Genomic DNA, 13798 nt, shown 5'->3' with positions numbered 1-13798 from the left:
TCCGTTCTTCGCAACGGACTCAGGTGGTCTTATGTTTGGTGGTTTCTGATGTGTGTGAACAGCCCACTATCCTTGTCTTGGACATGGTAGCCACTACAGCGCTGCATGTTTTCACAACTGCTGCCGTCGTCAAGAAGGCTGTCTTTGCGTTTCACCTCAGGGCTGTTCTGCGGGCATGTACTTCTTCAGAGTTCGCACTAGCTTCCTGGGAGCCTGCAGTGGAGTCCACTCAGGAACCTGCTCCAATTCAGGAGCCTTCAGAATCCACTCCAAAGCCTGCTTCAGGTCGCTACAGAGCTACCCAATTTCTCTGCTGCCACCACAAAGGTCATCACTGAGCAGTCCATAATCCTTGTCTTGGCAACAGAAGCCACTACAGAGCTGCCTGATTTCTATGCTGCTGCCATGAAGGCTAACACAGAGGGTCAGTTAGAATTTTTGAAGCATCAAAAATACATTTTGGTACAAAAATAGCAAAAACTACGACTTTATTCAGCATTGTCTTCTCTTCTGGTCTGTTGTGAAAGAGTTCAAAACACAGCAGTTTGTGATATCCGGTTAGTGAACGAATCACTCGATGTAACCGGATCTTCTTGAACCAGTTCACCAAATCGAACTGAATCGTTTTAAACGGTTTGCGTCTCCAATACGCATTAATCCACAATTGACTTAAGCTGTTAACTTTTTAAATGTGGCTGACACTTTCTCTGAGTTCAAACAAACCAATATCCCGGAGTAATTCATGCACTCAAACAGTACACTGACTGAACTGCTGTGAAGAGAGAACTGAAGATGAACTGCGAGCAGAGCCAGATAACGAACAACAGACTGACTCGTTCTGCGGTAATGAATCGCACAACAAAGGAATACATACAAAAATCAACTTTAATAGATACATCACAGAAAACACATAGAGAATCAACCAAACATAAAATGTAAATTTAGACAGCCCGTGGCTAGAAGGAATTGGATATTTAAACACTGGGATTAATGATATAATTACTGAGATAACAGGTGAGAAGAGTGATCTAGTCAGAACACAGGGAAAACAAAATTGAACACAAAAAGACCATACATGTTACAAGTCTTTAGTGAGAATGTGTTGAAAACATCTGTGAAGGTTTGCATTATATACAACATTGTTTAGCAGTAAAAGCATTTATTAATTCATAGCTTGCTGCATATTTTATTTTTGTAATGTATAGAAAATATGAAATAACAAAACTTTTTTTTAATTATTATTAAAAACAAGAAGAAATGTCACTTATAAAAGTTAAACAACAAGACATAAACTGATCAAGTTTCACAAAAATGAGAATGACGGAAATAGATTTATAAGTCTCCATTTTATTTTATTAAATAAATCAATCAATAAGTAAATTCTCACTGAACTCTGGTGACTTAATCTGGGAACATGTTATATTAGTGCACATGTAAGGGTGGGTGGAGTTTAAGGACAAGTCTTAGTTTGATGCAAAACACATCTGTCTTTAGTGATTTTCCGTGAAGAAGATGATTGTAGATCCTTAAGCTTGCATTAGTCATGTTAGGTTGCTTCTCAGAAATCATTTTACATTAGGCTTAGTAGCTAAAGCTTGAAAGATGTTTCAGTTTATTATATTTATTGGATTGGCTTTACTGATTGGTAAATCAATACCAACAGGTAAGACATCTCTGCAAATAATTACTAAATATACTGTATATGTGTGTGTATATATTACTGATTTATTATTTAATACTTGTACATATAATGTACTTTATATAAGTGAATTATCAACGTTTCAAGAATCTTTAAAAGTAGAAATATATTGTGAGATATCCTGATATGATGTTTAATTTAGGAATATAAAACATCTGTGTTCTATACTTTTACCATTTCTGAATCTGAATTTTGAATTTATATTTGATAAAACATAACATATATATATATATATATATATATATATATATATATATATATATATATATATATATATATATATTATCTGATTTCTGACAATTGCACATGATTTGCATTTGGTAATCTTAAATGAGAATTCTCAGTAGAGTACTCAGACCAGATTTAGATGAAAAAATAAATAAAAATAATAATCAATAATAATAATGGGTTTAATGTAACTCTTGTTGTGTGATTGTATAAAAATATTGGTCCATTTGTTTGAGCATTGTGACCAGCCCAGCACTATTGGCTTAAACAATAACAATATTTTGGTTTGCCTGACCACAGGAAGAAACTGATTAATGTTACTTGTTTGCCATTATTTATGCAATTCTGCTTGATGCCAAAAACGAAATAGTTCTTCAGTGTTTGTAATAAAAACAGAATTGTGAGAGTAGAATAAACAAAGGGATTCAATAGTGAAACTGCTCTTTGCAGAAGTAGGTGACCTCTAAATTCTTCAAGTTTATCTGTACCTTATACAGTATACCATCTCTTGCTAATTAGGGCTGCACAATTAAATCACAAAGGCGATAAATCATGATTAGGCAGAAGCTGCATTTGTCATGCATATCTTTCAGTGAAGTACAGTTCTGTGATCAGCAGTAAATCTCCGAAGGCCAAAGGGAATTCTTATGCTGAAACGTCACATATGCTTTCCTAATTGCACAATTAAATCGTCTGCAATTATGAACTCAATTTTGCGTAGTTGTCAATGAATTACGGCTCTGTGTATTAAATGCCACTCCATCTGAAGGCACATGCTGGATATTTTCTACTAATCTCAGAACCAGCTTCACTGACAGGATGACATGCCACATGACAATCATTCAATTAATCCCTTATACTCTGGGGCATTTATTTATTTATTTATTTTTGTATTTTTGCCTAAATGTGACATACTAAAATTCAAATGTTTACCCTACACAATAAATGAAAAAAAAAAGGTTTAATTTGAAAGAAAACCCTTTGAAATACAAAATATGAGTGTAATTCTTTATAAATAACATTATATATGTTTCAGGTTCTGTTATAGGTTGTTTATGTTATTCAGGTTCTATTATGTCCAGCTTTCTGCAACTTACTTTGTTTGATGCCAATCGATGCCAAAATGTACCAGAAAAAATAAATAATTATATATATATATATATATATATATATATATATATATATATATATATATATATATATATATATATATATATATATAAGTAATTAGAAAATATAAATTAGAATACTTCAAAAGACCAATTTAAAAAAAAAATTGAAGTGAATTGTTGGACTTCTGGAAAGTATGTTCATTTACTGTACATGTACTCAATACTTGGTACGAGCTCCTTTTGCTTTAATTACTGCCTCGATTCAGCATGGCATGGAGGAGATCAGTTTGTGCACTGCTGAGGTGGTCTGGAAGCCCAGGTTTCTTCAGTGGCCTGCAGCACATTTGCATTTTTGTCGTCTCCTGTTTCTGATTTTTAATTCTCTATGGGGTTCTGGTCTGGTGAGTTTGCTGGCCAGTCAAGCACGACAGAACCATTTTCTCACAACTTTTGGTGCTCCTGGCAGTATGAGCAGGTGCCAAATCCTGCTGGAAAAAGAAATCAGAATCTTCAAAAAGCTGGTCAGTAGAGGGAAGCTTTAAGTGCTCCAAGATTTCTTGGTAAAAGGGTGCAGTGACTTTGGTTTTCAAATATCACAATGGACCAGCACCAGCAGATGAAAGTGCACCCCAAATCATCACAGACTGTAGAAACTTAACACTGGAATTCAAGCAACTTGGGCTATGAGTTTCTCCACCCTTCCTCCAGACTCTAGGACCTTGGTTTCCAAATTAAATACAAAACTTGCTCTCATCTGAAAAGAGGACTTTGGACCACTGGGCAACACTTCAGTTCTTCTTCTCCTTAGCCCAGGTAAGATGCCTCTGACGTAGTCTTCTGGTTCAGCAAATTCCTTGACACATATAAACCATTGAAGTGGCTCTTGATGCCTTGACCCCAGCCTCAGTTCATTCCTTGTGAAGTTCACACAAATTCTTGAATCGATTTTGCTTGACAATCCTCATTAAGGCAGTGGAACTCTTGTTTGGATGTGAATCTTTTTCTTCCACACTTTTTCCTTCCACTCAACTTTTTGTTAACATGCTTGGATACAGCACTCTGTGAACAGCCAGCTTCTTTGGCCATGGATGTTTGTGGCTTACAATCCTTGTGAAGGGTGTCAATGATCGTCTTCTGGAAAACTGTCAGATCAGCAGTCTTCCCCATGATTGTTTAATGTGTAGCCTAGTGAACCAAACTGAGAGATCATTTTGAAGGCTCTTGTGTTTTCAGTTGATTAGCTGATTGGCATGTCACCATATTCTAATTTGTTGAGATTGGTTGGGTTTTTGTTAAATGTGAGCCAAAATCATCACAATTAAAAGAACCAACGACTTAAACTACTTCAGTCTGTGTGCACTGAATTTGTTTAATACACAAGTTTCACAATTTGAGTTGAATTGCTGAAATAAATGACATTTTCATGACATTCTAATTTACTGAGATGCAACTGTAGTTCGCTAATTATGTTTCTTATTAAGTAAGATGACCAGTAATTTGATTGAATAATGGTTTTTAATGTAATGTTTTGGAACATCAATGGCTTAAAAGGTGCCATTAAGAAAATCAAATGTTTGGATTATCTAAGATCTAAACTGGTTTCCATTGCACTAATACAGGAATCTCATTTGACAGCTTGTGATTTACACTGATTTCAAAATACAGTACATATAATGAATTTGTTTCTTTTTTTTCTTCTGATAAGAAATCTAATGGGGTTTGATATTGATGGCCAGGCATCTTTCTTTTTCCATACATTGCTCTAGCAGTGATGCAGATGGTCGCATTACTTACATAATTGGTACTTGGTCCAATATTAAGTGTGCTTGTCACTCCCCGGCTTTGTTCTTCGGAATGCAGTCTAATGCCAGTATCAGTTTGTCTAGTGAGAGTGGGCCATTTTAGCATCTCTAAGTGATGTTCATCAAATTTGGGCAGGGTAAACTGCTGAAGTAAAGCTTAATTTTGCTGATAGCTAGAAAAAGAGTTAGAAGTTCCCAACGGATATGATAGATTATTCTATCAACCGCATGTTACTAAGTTTGAAAGACTATCATCTTGTCATAGGAGGCGACTTCAATACTGTACATAATTGCTTACTTACTAGATCTCAAATATTACATTCTGATCAGGCCTCTTCAAAGTTATGTAATGATTTTATAAAACAGGTTAACATGTATGATGTATGGTGATTGAGAAATAAGGGCTGTCAAAGACTATTCATTCTTCTCAGCTCACCATAAATCCTACTCTTGCATCGATTATCTGCTCATATCGCCAGCTCTCATTCCATTTATTAAAAACTTTGATATATTAGCCCTTTTTCTTACAGACCACTTCCCAGTTACATTGTGACTTCCCCCGTTTTTTGTCTCCTCTGGAAGTAAACGCTGGAGGTTTATCACATCTCTACTTAAAGAAAATTTTTATCTCAACTGTGCACCTCCTTAGTAGAGCTGCACACTGCTCCAGGTGTGTGTTCACTGCAGTGTGCAGGTATATCCAGTGCCCGGGGAGCAACTGGGGGTTCAGTGCTCAAGGGCACTTTAGCCTTGGGTACTGAGGGTAGAAGAGAGTACTGTTCTGCTGTTGGCTCAGTGGAGAAGGGGATACCTCCAACTGCCAACCTCCACTAGCAGCAACCCCCTTTACCAACGTCTGCTTCAAGTGGATTCCTTTAGTTCCCCTCCAGCAATGGGGGACTGATTTGAGGGAATTCGCCAGGGGCTACAAAAATTCAGCTCTCAAGGAACTGTTTACCTATCCCATTGATGAGCCCATCAACATCTGGAGGAGGTTTGGCACGGAGAACTTATTTTTGGGGGCTTTTGTGGACTTTCTAGTCCCCAACGGGAGGCAGTCAGACATGCATTTTCCCATCATGGCTCCATTCCAGAGTCTCATCCTGAGATGTTCAACAGTTTAGAGTCACTTCTAAAGATAGGCGGAAGTTCAGAGGCTCATCACAACCTCTTCACAAGGGGGGCCCAAGTTGTTGTTGATTCAGCTGTTGTTGTTGATTCAGATCTAGATGCTGGCGTAGTTGGTCTTACTGTTACAGTTGTAGATGTAGTTTCAGTTGTTGGTTCAGCTATTGTAGTTGATTCAGATATAGATGCTGGCGTAGTTGGTGTTTCTGTTACAGTTGTAGATGTAGTTTCAGTTGTTGTTGATTCAGCTGTTGTTGTTGATTCAGATGTAGATGTTGGCGTAGTTGGTGTTTCTGTTACAGTTGTAGATGTAGTCACAGTTGTTGCTGGTTCAGCTGTTGTAGTTGATTCAGATGTAGATGTCGGCGTAGTTTACGTTTCTGTTAGAGTTGTAGATGTAGTTTCAGTTGTTGTTGATTCAGCTGTTGTTGTTGACTCAGATGTAGATGCTGGCGTAGTTGGTGTTTCTGTTACAGTTGTAGATGTAGTTACAGTTGTTGCTAGTTCAGCTGTTGTAGTTGATTCAGATGTAGATGTTGGCATAGTTTGTGTTTCTGTTTCAGTTGTTGTTGATTCAGCTGTTGTTGTTGATTCAGATGTAGATGCTGGCGTAGTTGGTGTTACTTTTACAGTTGTAGATGTAGTTTCAGTTGTTGTTGGTTCTGCTGTTGTAGTTGATTCAGATGTAGATGTCGGCGTAGTTGGTGTTTCTGTTTCAGTTGTTGTTGGTTCAGCTGTTGTAGTTGATTCAGATGTAGATGTCGGCGTAGTTTACGTTTCTGTTAGAGTTGTAGATGTAGTTTCAGTTGTTGTTGATTCAGCTGTTGTAGTTGATTCAGATGTAGATGCTGGCGTAGTTGGTGTTTCTGTTACAGTTGTAGATGTAGTTACAGTTGTTGCTGGTTCAGCTGTTGTAGTTGATTCAGATGTAGATGTCGGCGTAGTTGGTGTTTCTGTTTCAGTTGTTGTTGGTTCAGCTGTTGTTGTTGATTCATATGTAGATGCTGGCGTTGTTGGTGTTACTGTTAGAGTTGTAGATGGAGTTTCAGCTGTTGTTGATTCAGCTGTTGTTGTTGATTCAGATGTAGATGCTGGCGTAGTAGGTGTTTCTGTTAGTTGTAGATGTAGTTTCAGTTGTTGTTTAATTCAGCTGTTACTGTTGATTCAGATTTAGAGGCTGGTGTAGTTGGTGTTTCTGTTAGAGTTGCAGATGTAGTTACAGTTGTTGTTGGTTCAGCTGTTGTAGTAGATTCAGATGAAGATGCTGGCATAGTTGGTGTTTCTGTTAGTGTTGTAGATGTAGTTTCAGTTGTTGTTGATTCAGCTGTTGTAGTTGATTCAGATGTAGATGTTGGCGTAGTTTACGTTTCTGTTAGAGTTGTAGATGTAGTTTCAGTTGTTGTTGATTCAGCTGTTGTTGTTGACTCAGATGTAGATGCTGGCGTAGTTGGTGTTTCTGTTACAGTTGTAGATGTAGTTACAGTTGTTGCTGGTTCAGCTGTTGTAGTTGATTCAGATGTAGATGTTGGCATAGTTTGTGTTTCTGTTTCAGTTGTTGTTGATTCAGCTGTTGTTGTTGATTCAGATGTAGATGCTGGCGTAGTTGGTGTTACTTTTACAGTTGTAGATGTAGTTTCAGTTGTTGTTGGTTCTGCTGTTGTAGTTGATTCAGATGTAGATGCTGGCGTAGTTGGTGTTTCTGTTACAGTTGTAGATGTAGTTACAGTTGTTGCTGGTTCAGCTGTTGTAGTTGATTCAGATGTAGATGTCGGCGTAGTTGGTGTTTCTGTTTCAGTTGTTGTTGGTTCAGCTGTTGTTGTTGATTCATATGTAGATGCTGGCGTTGTTGGTGTTACTGTTAGAGTTGTAGATGGAGTTTCAGCTGTTGTTGATTCAGCTGTTGTTGTTGATTCAGATGTAGATGCTGGCGTAGTAGGTGTTTCTGTTAGTTGTAGATGTAGTTTCAGTTGTTGTTTAATTCAGCTGTTATTGTTGATTCAGATTTAGAGGCTGGTGTAGTTGGTGTTTCTGTTAGAGTTGTAGATGTAGTTACAGTTGTTGTTGGTTCAGCTGTTGTAGTTGATTCAGATGAAGATGCTGGCATAGTTGGTGTTTCTGTTAGTGTTGTAGATGTAGTTTCAGTTGTTGTTGATTCAGCTGTTGTTGTTGATTCAGATGTAGATGCTGGCGTAGTTGGTGTTTCTGTTAGAGTTGTAGATGTAGTTTCAGTTGTTGTTGATTCAGCTGTTGTTGTTGATTCAGATGTAGATGCTGGCATAGTTGGTGTTGGCGCAGTGGATAAGAGTGGTTGGCGCCTTTGGTATGAGAGACCCGGGTTCGAATCCACTGTGAGACACCAATGTGTCCCTGAGCAAGATACTTAACCCCTAGTTGCTCAAGAGGCATGTGTCCTCTGACATGCATAGCAATTGTAAGTCGCTTTGGGTAAAAGCGTCAGCTAAATGAATAAATGTAAATGTAATAAATATAAATTTGAGACTAGTTTCACGATGGGGATCTTCAGTCATGCCTGCTCTGCTGTGGTGGTATTCTGCTCCGCCCTGGAGGGTTTCATCTCCACCTGCTCCGCCCTGTTGGGTTTTAACTCCGCCTGCTCCTATTTATTCTCCTGGGCCCAGTTTTTCAAAATGTTTAATCCGGATAAAACTGATCCGGATTTAGTAATCCTTATTTTGTGATCCGTGATCACGTAATCCATCTTACTTTTGGAGACAGTTTTTTAACGCAGCATCGGTTCCGGATAGGAACTTTTCAGGATCACCAAATCTGGATAACCAGTGCTGGATAACCAGTGCTCAAACAGGATAGGAAATCAAAATCTAGAACTATAGATATGTAAAGAACAACAAGTAGAATAGACAGTGTTTCATTTTTATTTGAAATGAAAACCCACACATAAAAAAAAAAAAAAAAAAAAAAAAGAAAAACCCCACCCCATCCTCTTCCAGCAGTCCGCTCATCTGAGACCTACAACACAAACACTGTACATTGAGGATATTTATAACAAGTATCAGGTATAGATGTATTGAATAAAAAAAAAAAAAAAGACTTAATGTAAAAAAAAATATTTTCGATTGTGATGAATATATTTATCAATTAGTGACAGAATAAAATGTATTGTTTTTTTTTTCAATTTTGACAGCTGTTTGGGGGATTATTTTATGAGGCCAAACTCTTTCTACTTTGCTGTAGGCCTATACTGAAAGGCTGAATACGTTAAAGCCTACCTAATCACTGTAGCCTGACGGATGAACAAATAAAATTAAAACCTTATGAATAAATAGGATATATTGTAACATACTGCATGATCCAAATATAGTATTATTTGATACATTTTTAAAGTTTTCATTACATTTTGGCCATGAAATCCACGCTGAATCCACCCTTCTGATGGGATCAGTTTAATCCAGATTTTTTGGATCAAAGTGTTCCAAATCCTACAAAAAAGTAAAAAAAAAAACCCAAACTAAAGGTTTGATCCGGATCAAAACCAAGATTGGATTATGTGATCTAATCCGATTATGTAATCCGTTTTTTTCTTTTGAAAAACACATTTTCAAGATTTGATCCAATCTGTTATCCAAAATCCTACTGGATTACTTTTGAAAAACCGGGCCCTGGTGTCAGTAGTATTGTGCTGTTTTTTTTGTTTTTTTTTAAGTCAGAGTTCTTGTGGTATGTGCTGTGTCTTGTTCCTGGCCTGCCTGCCTGTTTATCTTTTTTGGGTAAACTGTAAAGATAAAACAAAAAGATTTCCTGCAAATACAAATAAAACTTAGTTATTTTGATGTCAAATAAAGAAAAAAAAACACTATAATAATATTATTGACAGTGAAATATGTAGGACAGTTCATGGATTTGCACTGCATTGTTTGTAAGAAAAAAAAACAGCTAATAACTATTGATTTTACTTATTGGGCAGCAATGATGGCAGAATCATACTTGTTTTTCAAGTGAAACTAGCCTTTGGTCACATATGTTAGTTACACACTTAGTTATACTACTTAAAGTGTTCACCAACAGATCTAATTCAATGCTCAAACACAGTAACAAACACTGAAAAACAATTAAAGTCAGATAGAAGTCACTTATGTTTTTGCTTTATTTCCACTATACACAACAGCAGCTGAAGCTACATCTACAACTGTGACAGAATCACCAACTACACCAGCATCTACATCTGAATCAATAACAACAGCTGAATCAACAACAACTGAAACTACATCGACAACTCTAACAGTAACACCAACTACGCCAGCATCTACATCTGAATCAACTACAACAGCTGAACCAGCAACAACTATAACTACATCTACAACTGTAACAGAAACATCAACTACGCCAGCATCTATATCTGAATCAACTACAACAGCTGAATCAACAACAACTGAAACTTTATCTACAACTCTAACAGAATCACCAACTACGCCAGCATCTACATCTGAACCAACTACAACAGCTGAACCAACAACAACTGTAACTACATCTACAACTCTAACAGAAACACCAACTACACCAGCATCTACATCTGAATCAACAACAACAGCTGAATCAACAACTGAAACTAAATCTACAACTCTAACAGAAACACCAACTACGCCAGCATCTACATCTGAATCAACTAAAACAGCTGAGCCAATGACAACTGTAACTACATCTACAACTGTAACAGAAACACCAACTATGTCAGCATCTACATCTGAATCAACTAAAACAGCTGAACCAACGACAACTGTAACTACATCTACATCTACACCTGTAACAGAAACACCAACTACGCCAGCATCTACATCTGAATCAACAACAACAGTTGAAACTTCATCTACAACTGTAACAGAATCACCAACTACAACAGCATCTACATCTGAATCAACAAAAACTGAAACTACATCTACAACTCTAACAGTAACACCAACTACGCCAGCATCTATTTCTGAATCAACAACAACTGAAACTACATCTATAACTGTAACAGTAACACCAACTACACCAGCATCTACATCTGAATCAACAACAACTAAAACTACATCTACAACTCTAACAGTAAGACCAACTACACCAGCATCTATTTCTGAATCAACAACAACTGAAACTACATCTATAACTCTAACAGTAACACCAACTAGGCCAGCATCTACATCTGAATCAACAACAACAGCTGAATCAACAACAACTGAAACTACATCTACAACTCTAACAGAAACACCAACTACGCCAGCATCTACATCTGTATCAACTACAACAGCCGATCCAACAACTGAAACTACATCTACAACTGTAACAGAAACACCAACTACGCCAGCATCTACATCTGAATCAACTACAACAGCAGAACCAACAGCAACTGAAACTACATCTACAACTGTAACAGAAACACCAACTACGCCAGCATCTACATCTGAATCAACAAAAACAGTTGAATCAACAACAACTGAAACTACATCTACAACTCTAACAGAAACACCAACTACGCCAGCATCTACATCTGTATCAACTACAACAGCCGATCCAACAACTGAAACTACATCTACAACTGTAACAGAAACACCAACTACGCCAGCATCTACATCTGAATCAACTACAACAGCAGAACCAACAGCAACTGAAACTACATCTACAACTGTAACAGTAACCCCAACTACGCCAGCATCTACATCTGAATCAACTACAACAGCTGAACCAACAACTGAAACTACATCTACAACTGTAACAGAAACACAAACTACGCCAGCATCTACATCTGAATCAACTACAACAGCTAAATCAACAACAACTGAAACTACACCTACAACTCTAACAGAAACACCAACTACGTCAGCATCTACATCTGAATCAACTACAACAGCTGAATCAACAACAACTGAAACTACATCTACAACTGTAACAGAAACACCAACTACGCCAGCATCTACATCTGAACCAACTAAAACAGCTGAACCAACGACAACTGTAACTACATCTACAACTGTAACAGAAACACCAACTACGCCAGCATCGACATCTGAATCAACTACAACAGCTGAACCAACAACTGAAACTACATCTACAACTGTAACAGAAACACAAACTACGCCAGCATCTACATCTGAATCAACTACAACAGCTAAATCAACAACAACTGAAACTACACCTACAACTCTAACAGAAACACCAACTACGTCAGCATCTACATCTGAATCAACTACAACAGCTGAATCAACAACAACTGTAACTACATCTACAACTGTAACAGAAACACCAACTTCGCCAGCATCTACATCTGAACCAACTAAAACAGCTGAACCAACGACAACTGTAACTACATCTACAACTGTAACAGAAACACCAACTACGCCAGCATCAACATCTGAATCAACAACCACTGTTGAAACTTCATCTACAACTGTAAAAGAAACACCAACTACAACAGCATCTACATCTGAATCAACAACAACTGAAACTACATCTACAACTCTAACAGTAACACCAACTACGCCAGCATCTACTTCTGAATCAACTACAACATCTGAACTAACAACTGAAACTACATCTACAACTGTAACAGAAACACCAACTTTGCCAGCATCTACATCTGAATCAACAACAACAGCTAAATCAACAACAACTGAAACTACATCTATAACTCTAACAGTAACACCAACTAGGCCAGCATCTACAGCTGGACCAACGACAACTGTAACTACATCTACAACTGTAACAGAAACACCAACTACGCCAGCATCTACATCTGAATCAACAACATTTGAAATGTCATCTACAACTGTAACACGCCAGACGCAAGCATCTATTTCTGAATCAACTACAACAGCTGAACCAACAACTGAAACTACATCTACAACTGTAACAGAATCACCAACTATACCAGCATCTACATCTGAATCAACTACAACAGCTGAACCAACATCAACTGTAACTTCATCTACAACTCTAACAGAAATACCAACTACACCAGCATCTGCATCTGAATCAACAACAACAGCTGAATCAACAACAACTGAAACTTTATCTACAACTCTAACAGAATCACCAACTACGCCAGCATTTACGTCTGAATCAACTACAACAGCTGAACCAACAACAACTGTAACTACATCTACAACTCTAACAGAAATACCAACTACACCAGCATCTACATCTGAATCAACAACAACAGCTGAATCAACAACAACTGAAACTACATCTACAACTCTAACAGAAACACCAACTATGTCAGCATCTACATCTGAATCAACTATAACAGCTGAACCAACAACTGAAACTACATCTACAACTGTACCAGAATCACCAACTACACCAGCATCTACATCTGAATCAACAACAACAGCTGAATCAACAACAACTGAAACTACATCTACAACTCTAACAGTAACGCCAACTACGCCAGCATCTACATCTGAATCAACTACAACAGCTGAACCAACAACAACTGTAACTTCATCTACAACTGTAACAGAATCACCAACTACGCCAGCATTTATGTCTGAATCAACTACAACAGCTGAACCAACAACAACTGTAACTACATCTACAACTCTAACAGAAATACCAACTACACCAGCATCTACATCTGAATCAACAACAACAGCTGAATCAACAACAACTGAAACTACATCTACAACTCTAACAGAAACACCAACTATGTCAGCATCTACATCTGAATCAACTATAACAGCTGAACCACCGACAACTGTAACTACATCTACAACTTTAACAGAAAGACCAACTACGCCAGCATCTACATCTGAATCAACAACAACAGTTGAAATTTCATCTACAACTGTAACAGAATCACCAACTACACCAGCATC

The sequence above is a fragment of the Carassius gibelio genome, chromosome A22 (assembly GCF_023724105.1).
Source record: "Carassius gibelio isolate Cgi1373 ecotype wild population from Czech Republic chromosome A22, carGib1.2-hapl.c, whole genome shotgun sequence".
In the NCBI taxonomy this organism is placed as follows: domain Eukaryota; kingdom Metazoa; phylum Chordata; class Actinopteri; order Cypriniformes; family Cyprinidae; genus Carassius; species Carassius gibelio.
Note: the sequence above shows the minus strand (reverse complement) of the source record.